The sequence below is a fragment of the Neofelis nebulosa genome, chromosome 15, assembly GCF_028018385.1.
Source record: "Neofelis nebulosa isolate mNeoNeb1 chromosome 15, mNeoNeb1.pri, whole genome shotgun sequence".
Classification (NCBI taxonomy): domain Eukaryota; kingdom Metazoa; phylum Chordata; class Mammalia; order Carnivora; family Felidae; genus Neofelis; species Neofelis nebulosa.
In genome coordinates, this window is record NC_080796.1 from 73,822,524 (window position 1) to 73,838,420 (window position 15,897).

Genomic DNA, 15,897 nt, shown 5'->3' on the forward strand with positions numbered 1-15,897 from the left:
AGAACTGAGAGGAGGACCGAGGAGTGGGACATTTGAAAAGCTTTTAATACTTATTGCCAAGTTGGCCTTCCGGAAAAATCGTACCAGCAGTACACGGTCCACTCATTGCCTGTACCTTTGCTAGGATTGGATGATATATTTCATTTTTGCTGATTTAATAAATTCCATCTGAGCCTCCGAGCCCAGCCCCCATCCCTCTCCCCAACCACCCCCACCCCGTGTCCTTCTGGGTAGCTCCCCAACTCACATGTCACTTGGGACACACGTCTCTTGGGAGGCAGAGGGGAAGGTGACGCCAGATTTCCCATGGGGACAGGTCTCAGTCTTAGGCTCTGGCCCCACTTCTTCTGCTCTTGTGCACAGAGCTAGCTTTCCGCCACCCTTCAGTATCTTCCCTAATCTCCCTCTTTTCCTAACTTCCTGCCTCCGGAGGTGGTGGTTTTCTCCCTGCGCGTTGGGGCTGATCCCCCAGGGGCACAGCTGTCCTCCCCCCATCTCTGGAAGCTTCGTCTCCCATCAGCACCGGCTCCCAGGAACAGTGTTTCTGCCTTCCATTGCCCAGCAAGCAAACCTACTCAAATCTGTCCCGTACAGGGGAAGACAGTTCCGTCACCCTGTTACCCTCTCAAACTGCCACTTTGCCTCCGCCTTCCTTTGCCATCAAACTTCTCCCAAGGTCCCGAGAGTAATTAGGAAGAGTGTTCGTCCTCATTTGCCTCTCTCGGTTCCAGCCCCTTCTTCTCTGCTGAAACCGCAGTCTTCAGGGTCCCCAGTGACCTCAAAGCTGCTGGAAGGCCAAGTCGCCCCCCTCCCTTCAGTCAGCTGGTGACACAGGCCACGCCCTCGATGCCCTGGGAGGCTGTCTCCCCTGTCCCTGTTCTCCCCTCTCCGGACAGTGCCTGTGATGCTGCGTGCCCTCCAGAGGTCTGCAGGCCCTCACCCCGTCTCCCCTCCCTCGCTCTCCTTCTCTCTTGGGTTTTCTCGCCTCTTTCTGGGGTACCAGGGGTCTCCTTTGCACCGATGGCTCACAGGCTCTCCGGGATGCCAGACCCCGGGTTTTATAGTCACCTGCTAGGCCGCTCCACCTGGATGTGACTGCGCGGATCCCACAGGTTAGCCACCAGGCCCCGCCCACTGCTCCCCTGCCATCGGAGAGCTGCCCCGTGGCACATCCCTGCAGCGTGCCAGGTGCTTTCCGTAGGCATCGAATCAGGCTCTCCCACAACCACGCGAGGCTGCCTGACTATTCCCGTCCCGGCTGTGAGGTCTCTAGTAGACGGTGGTGGTGTTCAATGAGCCTGGCTCGTGCTAGAGCCACGGTGTGGTGTTTGCCCACGTAATCTCTTCCTGCTCCCCTGTGCCAGCGGCGGCCGCTCTCCAGTCCCCCCCCCCCCACCGTCCCTGGGAGTGTTCCCTGTGCGCCCACCCAGTACATGCCGACCCACTCCACGCAAGTGTGCGTCCCTTTTGCCTGAAACCAGCAAAGCCCTCTTCCACTGTCCCTGACAGACTTCATTCTAAAGCACAATTTTAAATAAACTGCTACAAGCAAAGAGCCTAAATAGTTTTGGTGCCGGACACGGTTCTCGCCTGCAAGGCCCCCACTCCCGTGCCAGCTTTTCGCCCTCTGGGGGCCGGTCGTGCGCGTGTGCTCCGCCCGGCCGAGAGCGCGAGCCCTGGACGTGCCCCCCACCCTGCCGCCCAGCCCAGCCCCTCCGACCCTCTCCTTCCCATCCTGTCCTCACCCTCCGGTGAGGAGGACACTGCCCAGCATGGCCACTGGGAGGAGCCCTTGTGCCACAGGCGCGCCCGCGGGACAGAGCTGTGCGACTGCGTGCTGCTGTCTGGCGAGGCCAGCACGGTCCCCGTCCCTCCCCGCCCAGCAAGCACGGGGCCCTCTGCGTCTCCGTTTCCATGCTCTTCTTCCAGACAGCCTGCTCTAGACGAGCGGACCCTGGATGGGAGCCAGGGGGCCCAAGACCGCCGGCCCAGCTTGGCCACCGGTTGGCTGACAGCTCGGCTTTTGTCACCTGTGAATCAGGGGCGCTAAGCCCCGCCCTGTGAGCCTAACAAGAACCGGCCTGATGCTATTTACCAGCTACCAAGTGCTCCAAGGTTATACCTTCGTCTGATCTCAGATGGTGTCATTCCCCCCTCCCGGGCACCCTGGGCCTCCGGCTGGGAGCTCACCATCCGTGAGGGGTTCCCGCCTCCCTCCCACCTCTGCTAACAGAAAGGGATGAGCCGGAGGAGGCGCAGCGAGGGGGCTGGAATGGACGTGACCCGAACATCTGGAGAAAGGGGCAGAGCGGGAACCGCAGGAAAGGACAGGCGCGGAAAGCAGCTGGGGAGGCGGTGGCCAGGTCCAGAGCCAGAGGGAAGGCTCCTCGTAGTTTTGCTAAAACACTAAGTGAATTAAAGGGAACGTATGCACGAATCTGAGCACGTGAATGAAATGCCCCTCCCCCGGGGGAGGGATTGGAAGGCTTGGGGACACTAGGTGGCAGCACAGGGCAGCAAACCAGGGGCGAGTGCCTTCCGGCCGCGGGAGCCGGAGCTCCCCACTTTAGGCACCGCGGCCCCTTCTCCACAGGTGTTCTTGCGAATGAGAACACCCTCAGTGGCGAGGACACCGAGGCGGGCGGGGAGGAGAGGCCCGGGGGGGAGCCAGGTGTTTGTCGTCTGGGGTTGTTTTCAAAGGGCCCCCGAGGATTAGAGTTTCCAACTTTCAAAAGGATACCAAAAAGAGGGGGAGTTTGGAACGAGGTATGGGGAATCTGGATTAGGGTCAGGGGGATTGGGATAGGATTCCCCGACCCAACTGGCTGGGAAAAGAACTGTTGCAGGAATCTTTTCTTTTCTTTTCTGTTTAATGTAGGAATGGTCCTACCTCATCCATTCCTGCCCTCGGACACCTCAGACCCCTCTCCTCCAGTTTCCTCATAGACGGAGAGCCCCTAACCTTTCTCCACAGAGCAAAAGCAAAGCAGAAATCAGGCATGTAGCTCACAGAAGCTCTCCATCCTACCCTTCCATCGAGTTTGGGTTCTTTGCTACAGGATAGAAGGCTCCGCCCGAACCCAGGGACCACTGAGGACACCCCCCCACCCCCTGTCAGCCAGGAAGCCCTGAAAAGCTCAGCGTGGCACAAAGCCGCGGGTTGGCCGCCTAGCCACCACCGTGCAGGTGTCCTGTGTCTCGAATATGGCCCCAGCGGAAGATGCCGCCTCCGCCGTGGCCTCGCTCTGCTTGCGTTTGTAATTGCGAGACAAAATCTCCCTTTCTGGATCATTTCCCCTCCCCTGCTTGCCCAGTTCAACCTCCTGTTTTAGCAGCCAGCCACGGACACGCAGACCCAGCCCCGCCTCTCATCCTGTCTCCTCTGCCTACGGGCTATGACCCCCTGCCTCTTCCCATGCTCGTCCTGTGACTGAACCCCTGTAACACTTACTGTCTCTACAGTAATGCACAGAAAGCACCCGAGACGCCATTCAGCAAATGTCAATGATTGTCACTGCTAATTCTAACTTTACAAGAACTCGGTTTATAAGAACTTCCACATGCACTGTCGAACTCACCCGTCCACTCGTGCATCCATTCCACAAATTTTATCAAACACCCGCTAAATGCCTGTCGCTCTTCTGGGCGCTCGAGAGAGAAAAGAACCCAATGGGCATGATCCCTGCCTTCACGGAACCTCCAAGGAAGCTTGTGGTTTTCAACGTCAGCTGACACCTGCAGAGTATTGGCGGCGTTGGGAAGAATGTTAGAAACTGGCTAATCCAGTCACTTGCCTCAGACAGAAATTCCTTCCACATCATTCACGGGTGGCCATTCTTGACCAAACATTCTCTAGATTTGGTCTTTTCCAGCTATTTGGACAGTCTTCCTCATGCCAAACCTAATTGGCTTCCTCCCTGGCATCTCTGATCCTTCCTGCACCCTTAACTAAGTTGCCCCCCTTCGGCGGGGACCCCCAGGGCGAGCAGCGAGAGACCACAGCCCGTCTCCAGCAGTTTCTTCGTGAAGCTTCTCTTTTGAGGAGTTAGATCCTCTTTTTCAGGAATCACGTGGGGTGTCTCCCGCTTCCGCAGATGCTTACATATCATCTGACCTGCCCCTGGCTTGCTGTGCGGAAACAGGTGAGCATCCCCCCACCCCCCACCCCACCCCCCCCACCCCACCCCCGCACTCCACCGAGCAGGAGAACGACTCCCAAGGTCGCACCGCTCACTCGGAGGACCCTCCAGGCTCTGGCTGACCCTCTTCTCGCGGCTTGTATGCCAGCAGCTCACTTGAGGTGAGCCTGCTCCAAAGTATCGTGACGGGTTTTTCGTCTTTCTTGATCCGGACGTGATTCCCCCCTAACAGAGGGAGGATAGCATCAGCTTCCCAGGTCCCTGATGTTGCTGGCTTATAACGAGCTCGTGTTTACCCGAACGTCCAGGGCTTACTGGTACACATCATCGCCAGGCGATGTCTTCCCCACATGCTGCACCTCCGGGGCCTAGCATCCTTCAAGGACCAGCCCTCCACGCTTCCCTGAGGAAAGCTTTCCCGATCCCACAGTACCCCATACATACGCGGTGCTCTCTTTCTCTCCCCAGAGAATTGCGGTCTTATTTTCTGCGCACACGTCATGTCCCGCAACGTACGCCAGCAGTTCGTGTCCTCGTCTGCCCTCTTTAATCGGGGCACGTGCCTCAGTGCTCTTGGTGGCCCTCAGAGCTTTGTGCATACAGGTCCTCAGCACACGTCTGCCAAACGGGCAAATCTTATAACTCGGGAATTGATATTCCGTCCCAACATGTGCCAATACTTTGCCCATCCCTGTGGAACTTCTTGAGCAAATGCTTTCAAAGCTTCCTGCGGTCCTGGGACTAGCACACTGTGTGGTACCTCACTGAATGTCCACAGCGGCCCTGCGAGGCGGGCATGACCTTTTACAGGTAGGGGGTGGAGGGTCCGCACCCGGGGTCACCCTGCCAGTGAGAAGCCGCCGCGCTGGGGCTGGTTCAGGCTGAGGTCCTCCCGACTCCCGTGACTTGTTTCTGCCGCCTGCTGCTTTTCAGAAGCAAAACATGTGCCTTTTGGGGGACCAAGTGTGTCTGGGGCAGTCGCCCCAGACAGGCAGCTGTTGGGCGGAGCTGGGGAGCCCTGCCTCTGCAGGCTGTCTTGCGGTGGTTGGGACAGGCTGCTGGGAGTCACTTCAGCTCTTTTTATTTTTTTTCAGGTAAGCTCTACACCCATCGTGGGGCTTGAACTCGCCACCCTGAGATCAAGAGCCGTAGGCTCTACTGACTGAGCCCCAAAAAGGAGACTGGGCCCCAAAAAGGAGAGAATAAAAAAGAAACAAATTTTTTTTCAAGTAATAGCCCCTTTAGTTTCTCGAGTGGGTTAGAAAACAGCTAAAAGGTTGGTTGAGGGCCAGGGTGGGGAAGAAGTGGGCACATGGACAAACCTGTGGAATACCCCTGAATACCCCTCTCACCTAGAAGTCCTTGTTCACAAGCCACCTTTTCAAGGAGCTCCCCCCGCCCCATTTCAGGCCTCATGTACTTCCCTTCCCGTGTGACTCCTGGGGCCTGGGTTGCACCTGCCCCCCCCCCCGCCCCCCGTTCCAACCATGAAACCCCCTCCAGGCTCCCCTGAAGCCCCTCTCCCCCCAAGTATGAGGTCCCTGTCGTCGACAGAGCAATCACAAAGAAGAGAATAAATGTCTATGAAACAAATGACTTAGATGGAAACAAGTTGGTGCTCCTGTGCATTTTCATGTGCCGGGTAGGCTGGGAAGCTAGATCTCCCCAGGGACCCAGGTGGGAGAGACTCAAAGAGGCCAGGCCAGGGCCGGGCGGGCCGGGGCTGGGGGTGCCCCCGGGCAGCCAGCCCCACACCTCCACGGGGCCGGCAGCCCCTCTCCCCGATTCCCAGCGCCGCGGGCTCCCGAGAAGAATACGGCTCAGGAGCATAAGTGACCTTTCACACCTCAGACAAGCCAAGTTTGTTTTCTCCTTTTCTGTCCAGCCCACAGCAGGAGGGAGGGGGGAACGGGCTGGGCCTTGTCGAACTTTCTCCCGCTACAATACCCCAGAGGGGTTGAAGTGGAGGGAGTAAAGGATCTATTTATTTTGGCTCAGGAGGGACAATGTAAGCAGATGGTCTTTGATGGGATTAGCGGCGTAATCTCTAAGACCCTGGTAAATTGGAAAATGATCCATTATATTCCACGAACCTTTGGCGGCTTGGGCTCCTGGGGAGGGAGGGGCAGGGCCCAGGGGCACCTTGTTAGAAAAGACCCCCCTCTGGGAGCAGCCCAGTCCCGCCCAGAGAATTTGGGAAGGGGCTCGTTAGCTGCGCCACCCCGGCCCCTCTCCTCCCAGGGCTCTCAGAGCCTCCTCCTTCCCCGTCGCCCTCCCCCCTCTTTTGAGAGTGTTGAGGTGTCCGCACTACCGCCCCTGCCCCCAACCCTTTCCATTCCCAGGGTGTCCGGGGACTCTTCTTTGTGGTGAGAATGATATTGGGTCTCTCGCCTTGGAGGGGCAGAACATTCTTCTTAGGCTCCAATTTGTATCCCTCGAGCTGTACTTCCCAGTCTGTCCCCCCCACCCCACCCCCGCTCCCGAGCGGACGGGAATAGCCCAGAGGACCCCCGCCGCGCCACGCCGCGGGAAGCGGGGCAGAGGCTGGGCCAGGGAGAGGGGGAGGGACAGACCCTCCCCCCTCCCCCAGGAGGGACGGGGGCGGGGAAGGCATGCGGAAGGGGAGATGAGGTGCTAATGAGCCACTCCGCCCAGCCCTCCGCCCTCTTCGCTCACCTCCGTCCCCCAGAGCCCCAGCGCCTCCAGGAGCAGGAGCCCCTGCGTCTGGGGGACCTGGGCGGGGGCGGGGCGCCTGGGGGACCGCTCCGCGTCAGGTGCGGCGCAGTAGGTCCCGGAGCTCTCTGCGGTGTGCATCTGCGTAGTAGCCTGTAGTTTATAGAGAAACTTGGACGTTCAGAAAGTCATGTGGATCTCCTCACCACGGAATGAGGAGGGCATCGGAAAACTTGGGAGGCAGGTCGGGAGAGGGCCGGCGGCTTGCGAGACGGGCCCCGCTCCGTGGGCCCCGGCTGCCTTCGCTTCACTAGCAGACCCGTCGGTGTCGGTCAACGCGCGAAATGGGTCTGTTAACCCGCCGCGCGATCTGTTTTTGGGGAGTCTTGTCCGAGACCTCGCCTGGTTACAGCCATCCTTGAACAGGTGTCTGGTCGTAATCGTATCACATGTATACATTTAATTTGGGGGAATTAAAAGCCAAAGCAGAAACAACCAAAATACGCAGTTTTCCGCACGTAGAATCTCCACAATTCTTTAAAACTAAATACACAGATAAGGGAAGCTGGAGGGGGACAGACAGAAAGGCAGCAGGAGTTACCTGGAACAGAATAGAAATGCAACGTTTCTCAGTGTATTAACTTTAGCTGTAAGAGGTGTAGCAGGTGACTGGTGGGGGTTCCAGGAGGAATTACACTTGTACAATATTTTGTTTCAGGCTATTTCAATGTATTAAGATATAGTTTACTTTATTTTAGCATTTTTTTGAAAGAGGGACACTTTGTAATGTATGTATTTTTTAAATATTCTTTTTTTTAACTTTACTTTTTTTTTTTTTTTTTTTTTAATAATCTCTATGCCCCACCTGGAGCTCGAACTCAGGACCCTGAGATCAAGAGTAGATCAAGAGTCACCCGCTCCGACCACTGAGCCAGGCGGGAGCCCCTAATGTATGTATTTTTTTGAGATAGCTTGAGCCAACGGGGATTTGCAGACTGGCTGACACAGGAAGGCAGAGTGGAGGCCCATCGAGCTACAGCCCCCCCCCCAACAACCTTTCCCACTGCCCCCCCCCCCCAGTGAAAAACTCACAAAGTTGACCGGACAACCCTGAATGGGAAGAAAGTACAATCTCGTGAATTTCTGTGGATGGCCAAGCTGGCACACAGGCACACACTGGGCACGTTAATTTACTGAGTTCACGGCCCCAGGAAGTAAGTTTCCTCTCGTCCATTTTCCCTGTTCAGAAGAGAGGCTCAGAGAGGGTAGGCAACTGGCTTAGACTCACACAGCCCGTTAAGTGGTGGGGCGACCATTGTAGACTGTGTCCTCCCCAGCACCCGCACCCTCCACGGGCCCTCGGGCCTTCACATCAACCCTCTGCCAGGAACAGCCCGCCTGGACGTTCACCTCAGGGCAGGGACCCTCCTGGGCAGCCGTCCTGCTCCCCGTTCTCCTGGGTTCTCGCGGAAGTACCCGCTCTTCAGCCTCACTCCCACAGCTCGTGGTGTCCTCTCAAGTCTGTGCGCACCCTGCCCCGGATTAATGCCGGAGACACTGACCAAGTCCAACACGTTCTGGGGTGAGATTGAGCCAACAAATCCGTGTCGGTCTGGTTCCCTCCCGGCTCTGGTCACCTTCGCACTGGAAGGACGCTTCTTTTATGGAGGACGGAAGGGGTGGAGGAAACGACGAGGCCAAGGCCACAAGGTTGGTAGTGGGAAGAGGCTGGGGGGGGGGGCATCTATTCGGGTGTTCTGAGAGTGAAATGCCCCCCTCCCCCAGGCGGCCGGGACTTGCTCTCAGGTGGCAGTGATCCCAGGATCCCACCTGGATCTGGAGGGCTTGGGCGGGCTGGGTCCCCCTCTTGGCTATCTGCTCTGTGCCCTGGAATGTTAGAGCTCCCCGGGGAGCGCGGCTCTCCATCCCCTTTCCCTGCCCGGGAGAACCACAGACAAGGTCCGCGAGGTCTACACGGCCCTAACTCTCTGGAGCCGGGCTCCCTCAGCCCCTGGAAACCTGGGTCTAGGAACTACGCAGCTTCGGAAGGGAAGGGACGGGAAGGGACACCCGGCGCCGCGGGAGGAAGGGAGGGTAGCAAGGCCTCCGGCCAAACTCCGTGAGCCCCCCCCCTCCCTTCCAGCGCCCTGTCCCGTCCCTGTGTCCTCCGTTATTTCTCCGTATCTCTCTCGCCTCCGTATCTCTTCCCCTCCTGTCCCCTCGGTCTTGGCCCCTCTTGTCCCCAGCCTCTGTGTGTCTCATCTTCCTCGTCCCGGGCTCCCGGGGCTCCCCAGGCTGCCCCCGTTGCCCCAGCTTCTCCGGACCCCGAGGCCGGGACGAGCGGGGACCAGCGGGGAGTGCGGCGGCCGCGGACCCGGGTCCCTGCGCTCTCCACGGTTCTGGCTTCGCGAGCCAAAGCCTGGCGCCGCGAATCCCGAGACGGCGTCTGCAAAGGCCTGGCGGCCGAAAACTCAGGACTCGAGGGAGGACCGGGGGGGACGGCGGTGGCGGGGGTGGGGGTGGGGGCGGCGGGGGGGAGGTAGTTCTCGGCTTTATTCCCCCGGGACGGGCTCCGCGGCGGCAATGGGGGGAGGGGGGTGGGGACCCGCACAGCCTCGAGCCCGCTTTTCGCCTGACCCGGGTCGGGGGAGCGGGCGGCCAGAGGAGACCCCGCGGCCCCCGCTTCCCCGCTCCGGAGACCCCGCGGCTCTGGTTCCTGCAGCCCCTTGGATCCCGCGCCTCCTGCTTCCCTCGGCCCCCCATCCTGCACCGCCCCCTCCCCGCGGCCCCGGATCCCGCGGGCACCCCCCCCCCCCATCCTGCAGCCCCTCAGTTCCAGTGTCGCCTGCTTCCCGCAGCACCCGACCCCCGCTCCCCGCACCCCTGAAAGCCTGGGCCCGCCCGGATCCTGCGGTCCCCCCAGACTTCCCGAGCCCCCCCTTTCCTGCAGTCTTCCGATCCCGCGCCCTCCCATCCCGTGCCCCCCTCCCCCGCTTCCCGCGGCAGTTCCCGCGCCCCCTGGATCCTGCAGCACGCCCCCCCCCCGCCAGGACCCGTCCCCCACATTCCCACGGACCCCCAACTCCAACGCCACATCGCCCCGTCTCCGCCCCTCCCCTCGGGCGCCTTGGAGCCTTTTCTTTTCCATTTTGTTACCTTGCCTTTATCATTTAATTTAACGTTTTTAATATCCTTGTTATGTTTCCCTTTTATTTCATTTAGGGTCATTTTATCCCTTTGGTTTTAACGTTTTACCTCATTTCACATAGTTTTTGTTCTCCTCCTCCTCCTCCTCCTCCTCCTCCTCTGTTTCCCTTTCCCTGTGTTCTTTTTCTTTCTCTGTTTACTGGTCGCCTGGGCCGTCGCGTCCCCGGAGCTGGCAGAGCCTAGAAGGACCCCCGCCCCCAGCGGGGACTTTGTGGGAAGCGGGCAGCCAGCCACCTGGAAAGCACGGCTGGAGTCGGAGGGCAGGGGGCGCGGGGCCTGGCCCCAGGCAGACAGAGGGACAAGTGCACGGTTCACCCTGGGACTCAGGGACCCCCAGACACACCCGCAAACACCGGGGTCGACACATGTCAGACACGCAGCCTCAAGCCACGCAAACACTGCGCGCCGTGGAGACAGGACTCAGACGCACTTAACCTGCGTGCACACCCCTGGGCAGCCAGGGGGGTTTCAGCGCTAACAAACCATCAGAGTGTGACCCCCCCCCCCCGCAGCCTCGGGGTGCAGAGGGAACCTGCGGTCTCCCCGGCAGGCACCGCGGCCGCATACACAGCCGCCCAGAGTTCATTACCTCTGCCTCGACTGAGGTGGTAGGGGCTCCAAAGGTGGGGAATACTGGCCGCCTGTTTGGCCCAGGGTTCCGGCCCAAATCCGGGAGCCCAGCCCCAGAGGTGAGCATCGGACCTGGAGACCCTTCTGTGAAGCAGACAAGGGCCAGCACGGCATCCGGAAAAGGCACTGTGTTAGAGTGGCGGGCGTGGGACCCGTGTGCCCGTTCGTTCCTATTCCCGCCTCGCGGATCACGGTGCTGCCGTTTGGTCAGGGGCCCACAGAGGGACCATGATTTCCGTGAAAAGGAGCAGAAAAGATGTGTGCGGTTCTAGGAATAAAAGTACAGATATAGTTACCAAGTAGACACCCAGGGAGATGTCAACAGAAAATCCCTCTCCAGCCCATGGGTGTTGTGACCAAGCGGGCACGCTAGCCGGACCTCTGTGGCGAGGTCTGGGGTGACTGGTGCCGTGGGAGCTGCGTGGGGAAAGGCTGGTTTGTGGGGAAAACCCACCATTATCAATTGTGTTTGACAATACATTATCAAATCAACAAAAAGGGATATTTTGGCAGCCTCTCGGGGATGAACTCTGGGGTAAAAGACCAGCTGGACCGGGTCCCAGAAGTCCTGGGTCTGGAAGGGTCCCTCGGGTATAGCAGCACACGAGTGGTGGCCAGATATGTGGCCAATGGCGACGGCGGAACCTGACCCCAGGCAGGCGTCGGGACACACAGACCCTGCTGGGCGAAAACACAAAGCTGTGCGTGCCCTCTCCAGACCTGCTCCACCCATGGCCCCTGAGAACCATACCAGGCAAGGGGCAGGCAAGGTTACAGATGTCCAACTGATTGCCAGGGACATGCATTTTGCAGGAGAGAAGAGGAGAGAAGAGATGTTCACGTGCACACACACAACTCCATAGGTTTGGAGGTCAGTCATTGTATGTGAGAGCCACAGACGTGGGCAAGTGCATAGCTCAAAAGGGAAATGCTAGTGAGTCCCTGTCTGGAATGCTGGGTGGCTGGAGGCCGGGTCTCCACGGGACAGCCCTGGGAGGGGGTCCAGCCACCGTCCAGAGACTCCAGATCCAGGCAGGGGGGATATGCCTGCTGAAGCCGCCGATCCATTCGCCAGTTTCTGGACTGAGCCTGAACAGGCAGATGTAAGGGCCACGTCCCAGGTCGCTAACGTGGGACAGAGAAGGCAAGCTGGGCCCCTGGGGCTGGCTGGCTGTCAGCCTCCTGGTCTGCCCTGCCTTTGACTGGCTCCTTGGTGCCTTTCTTGTAGGTGTTGGTCTCTGCCTCTCTGGGCTCCTCTCTCTGCTGGGTGTGTGTGTGTGTGTGTGTGTGTGTGTGTGTGTGTGTCTTTCTTTCAGTCCCTCTTCGGCTCCTTCACTGTTGTGTATTATACGCCAGAGGAGCAAACAGACCCAGGAGGACACACAGAGACAAATGCATTTCATAGACGTGGAGGTCATTGGCCATAAAGCCATCCATCGTGCTGGTCTCTATATACTTTATGTGATCACACATTTTCGTGTTTGTGTAAAAAATCTAAGTACAGCCTCGACATCTTGTTTCCCTGCAGGCTTCTGGCTACTGTCTCTTGGGTGTCTGTCTCTGCCCGCTTCTTTCAAAGATCTTTCCCTTCTTCATTCTATCACAGCTTAGGTCATCTCCCCAGTATGCCTTCTTTGAAGTCGGCCTCAGGTGGGCAAAGGTTCTGTTGAGACGGGGGGGGGGGGGGGGGGGGGGGAGCTAGATGGCCACTTTAGCAGTACCTAGAGGGGGACATTTGGAATTGCTGGGGCTGCGGGTATCTCTGGGGACGTGAAAAGGCCTTTGTGGCCACTCAAATGGAGAAGTCCCCTTGATCCACTCGGGGGGTGGAAGGGCTCTTCCGAGGGGAACGGAAGAAAGGATGTCGGTGAGGCTATGAAGTCCGTGGCTCCTGCCCGGCCAGGCAGAGGAAGGGGGACCCGAGTCGGTGGGGCGAGTCCTGGGAACAATTGTAGAAAAAGGAGAAACCCCTCAGGTCCCACTTCCCAGCCCGAGAGGCGGTGTACAGGAGGCCTGAGTGAGACAGGGCCGGAGCTGGGAAGGGAGACAGTGATGTGGGTCTTTAGAACCCGAGGCAGCAGGGGACATCTAGGTGGGGAGCCCCACGGAGGCCAGACACCCTGGGGGAGGGGAGGGGCTCCAGTGGACTCTATCCTCTCCGTGGGCGCTCACCAGCAGCTGGACCGAAGCAGGTGCCAACACCCGTGCTTAGTGCCCTTGACTATTTACTAGGTGGGGCAAACAGGGGCGGGCACAGGGCCTGGGAATGGGGTGGCTTTGCAGCAGCTGGGAGAGCGCCCAGCCCCAGCCTACGACCAGAACGTCCGGGATGAGCCCATGCCCCCCCCCTCCAGATAGGCAGGCCCTCGTTTTCTCCCCCAGTCAGGACGCCCCCCTCCGTGTGCCCTCCCGAATGTGTCCCCGCTCCCCCACTCCTTGAGCCGTGCGTCTGTCTCTCCACCTCTGTCATTCTTCACAGCTTCCCTGGCTTCGTCCGCCCCCCTCGGTCCCAGGTCTCTGTCTCTCCACCCTCACCCCACCCTACCTTGTTAATTCAAAGACTTCTTCCAGCCCTCCTACTCTTCCAGAGAAAGCTGAGCAAAATGTCCCCCTCCCTCAGCCCCCTCCTCCAGGCCTGCGGCCCCTCTCCCAGTGTCAGATAATTGCTGGCGTGCGGCTCTGATGCCAGAGCTGGAAGGAGAGGGGGGAGAGAAATAAATAATAATTTGCTTCCATTCAGCGTATATAGGTTACTTGATTTGCATATATGCTATAATGCCATAATTACGCTGCTGTTCTGGCCTAGGATCAAGTTCTATAAATACATGGGTAGCAGAGTTAGGCCCAGCAACACCACCCCGAATTATAAAGTATGTGTCCCCTAAATCACAAGCCTCTCTTTGTTACAACACAGCCCTCGGAGGTCCTGGCTCCCGGCCCCTCCTGTGTTCTTAGGAGGGGAGACCGGCCTGGATGAGAAAATATTCTAGATCACATGTGATTTGTATGTACTGATGTTATGAATCAGGTGTGACCAGTTTTAGGAATATCGAAGGTCTCCCCCCACACACCCAGTTGTTGAATTAGTTGTTATTACCCGGATGCCCTCACCTCCTGGGGGGGGCGTACTTTGGGGTGCAGTTGGGGCACAGGAAGACGACACCTCCCTACCCTTGGGTCTGTTGAGATGTTTAGGAAGTGCCGGCTACTGGGTGCCCCCGCACCTCAGCCCCCCCCCCACCCCCCCACCCCCATCCCCCCCGCACGTCAGGGGGACGGTGCTCACGGAGCCGTGCAGATGTTTGGGGACGCAGAGGTGGGAGGAGGCGTGGGGAACATAAACGACGAGATCCACAGCTGTCTGCTTTTAATTATAATTATCCCTTTCGCTTCTTTCTGGCTAATGAGGGGGGGGATTCGATCTTTTTCTCCCTTTTCTCCCCCTCCCTCCTTTTCCTGGAATTGAGGGGTGGAGTGAGTTCAGGTCCTCCTCCCCCCCCCCCCCCCCCCCCCCGCCGCTTACTGGGAGAAGGCAGACTCCAGAGCGTGGGGATAGTGTGAAGAGATTTGCGGAACAAAGGGAGGACAGGTTTGGATTGCTGGACACGTCCCTGAGTTGGAGAGACCCCCTCCGCCCCACTGGCACCCCTCCCGCCAGCCCCCAGCCCCCTAGACAAGGAACTCAATGTCTTCCAGCCGGTGAGAAAGGAGCTGAAGGGAGCCAGGCCTGGAGGGAAGGAGGAGGGAAGGGGTGGGGAGCTGGGGGCGCAAAATTAGTCTCAAAGGATCTTTATTTCTGAGCTAGTGAAGCAGATGTAATCAAGGGGAGAGCAAAATAATCATAATGGGAGGAATGGGGGGAGGGGGGGCCGAGGCTGGAGTGGGGGCAGTCTGGCCTTCCCCCACCCGCCCGCTCGGTCTCCCTGCTCCCTGCTCGGGGTGCGGAAGGAAGCTCCGGGCCTGCGGACTCTGACCTAAGCCCTCGAATCCCGCTTCAGAGCTCAGGACGCAGGCCGGAAGGTGGCTGGGAAGGCACCGGGCAGGAGAGAGGCCCCCGCCCCGGCTCAGGGAGGCAGTGGGCAGGGGGGACACTGAAAGCAGTGGGGGAGGGTGAGAGAGGGGAGCGGGCAGGGACTCGAGTGGCCTCAGGTCTGTGGGACAAAAGTTGAGGGAGATTTGTGTATGAGAGAGGAGGGGAGGGGGCCTTGGGGAAGGGGGGGTTTTGACAATGAACTTGAGACAAACTTCATTAGCATGCAGGCCTGCTGTCTGTCACGTCGAGCTCAGACTGAGTTCCCAGGCCGGGCCGGGAGAGTGGGAGGGAGGGGAGGGAGGGCGGGGTGGGGGTGACAGAGAAGACGCGGCCATTGTGCCATCCTGGGCGCCCCCCCCTCCGCGTCCGGCAGATATTGGGACCCCGGCCCTCGGAAACCAGCCCTCGGGTGCTCTCCTTGCTCTGAGAACAAGATAATTTATCTCCCACTTTGAATCTGTGGTCCCACCCCTCCCGTCTCCCGTCTAGACTTCCGAGCGCTGGCCTTCGCCGCCCCCACCCTGCTCCCCCTCCCTCAGCCCCCAAGTGTCACTTGTCCTTCACAACTAAGATGTGGACTTGTGATTCGTCCAGCTGACGAGACGGGGTCGGGGGACACCCTGAAACGGCAAGTGTCCTTCTGCCGTCACTCCTCACCCCCCAATCCGGGACGCTCCCGAGTCGGAGGTCAGTTCGACCTGGCGGAGACTGGGGACCGCGCGCGCTCCTGTCCCAGCCTGTCTCTCTCTTCTCTGGGATGAGGGTGGCCGGAGAACAATAGCTTCCCTCGCCCTTCTTCCTGCCTCAGGTTAGAAAAGGCGGCGGAGGAGGTGGGGACGGACGAGTGACAAAGACCCCTTCCCACACAGGCATGGGAGCCGGAGAGGAGGGGGCGTCCTCCGGGCGGGCTGTCATTTCGGTGGCCGTGGTGTCTCCAGACAGGGGCAGCACCCCCTCTTTGCTGCCTTCCAGGGAGAGCAGCAGGAGAAAGAAAGAGCGAGGCGAGCGGAATTCCTGAATGGACGGACCGATGCTAACGTTCACCACGTCACCGGGCCGCACCTCCCGCGCCACGGGAGGCTGGGAGCCGCGAGAGAGGCAGTCGGGCGGGCGGCAGGGGCCACCGAGCCGCCTCTCCTCCTCCAGAGCCGGGTGAGTGGCCATGGGGAGGGTCCTTGCTGCCTTCGGCCATGCGGGCTGGGGTGGGATGGGATC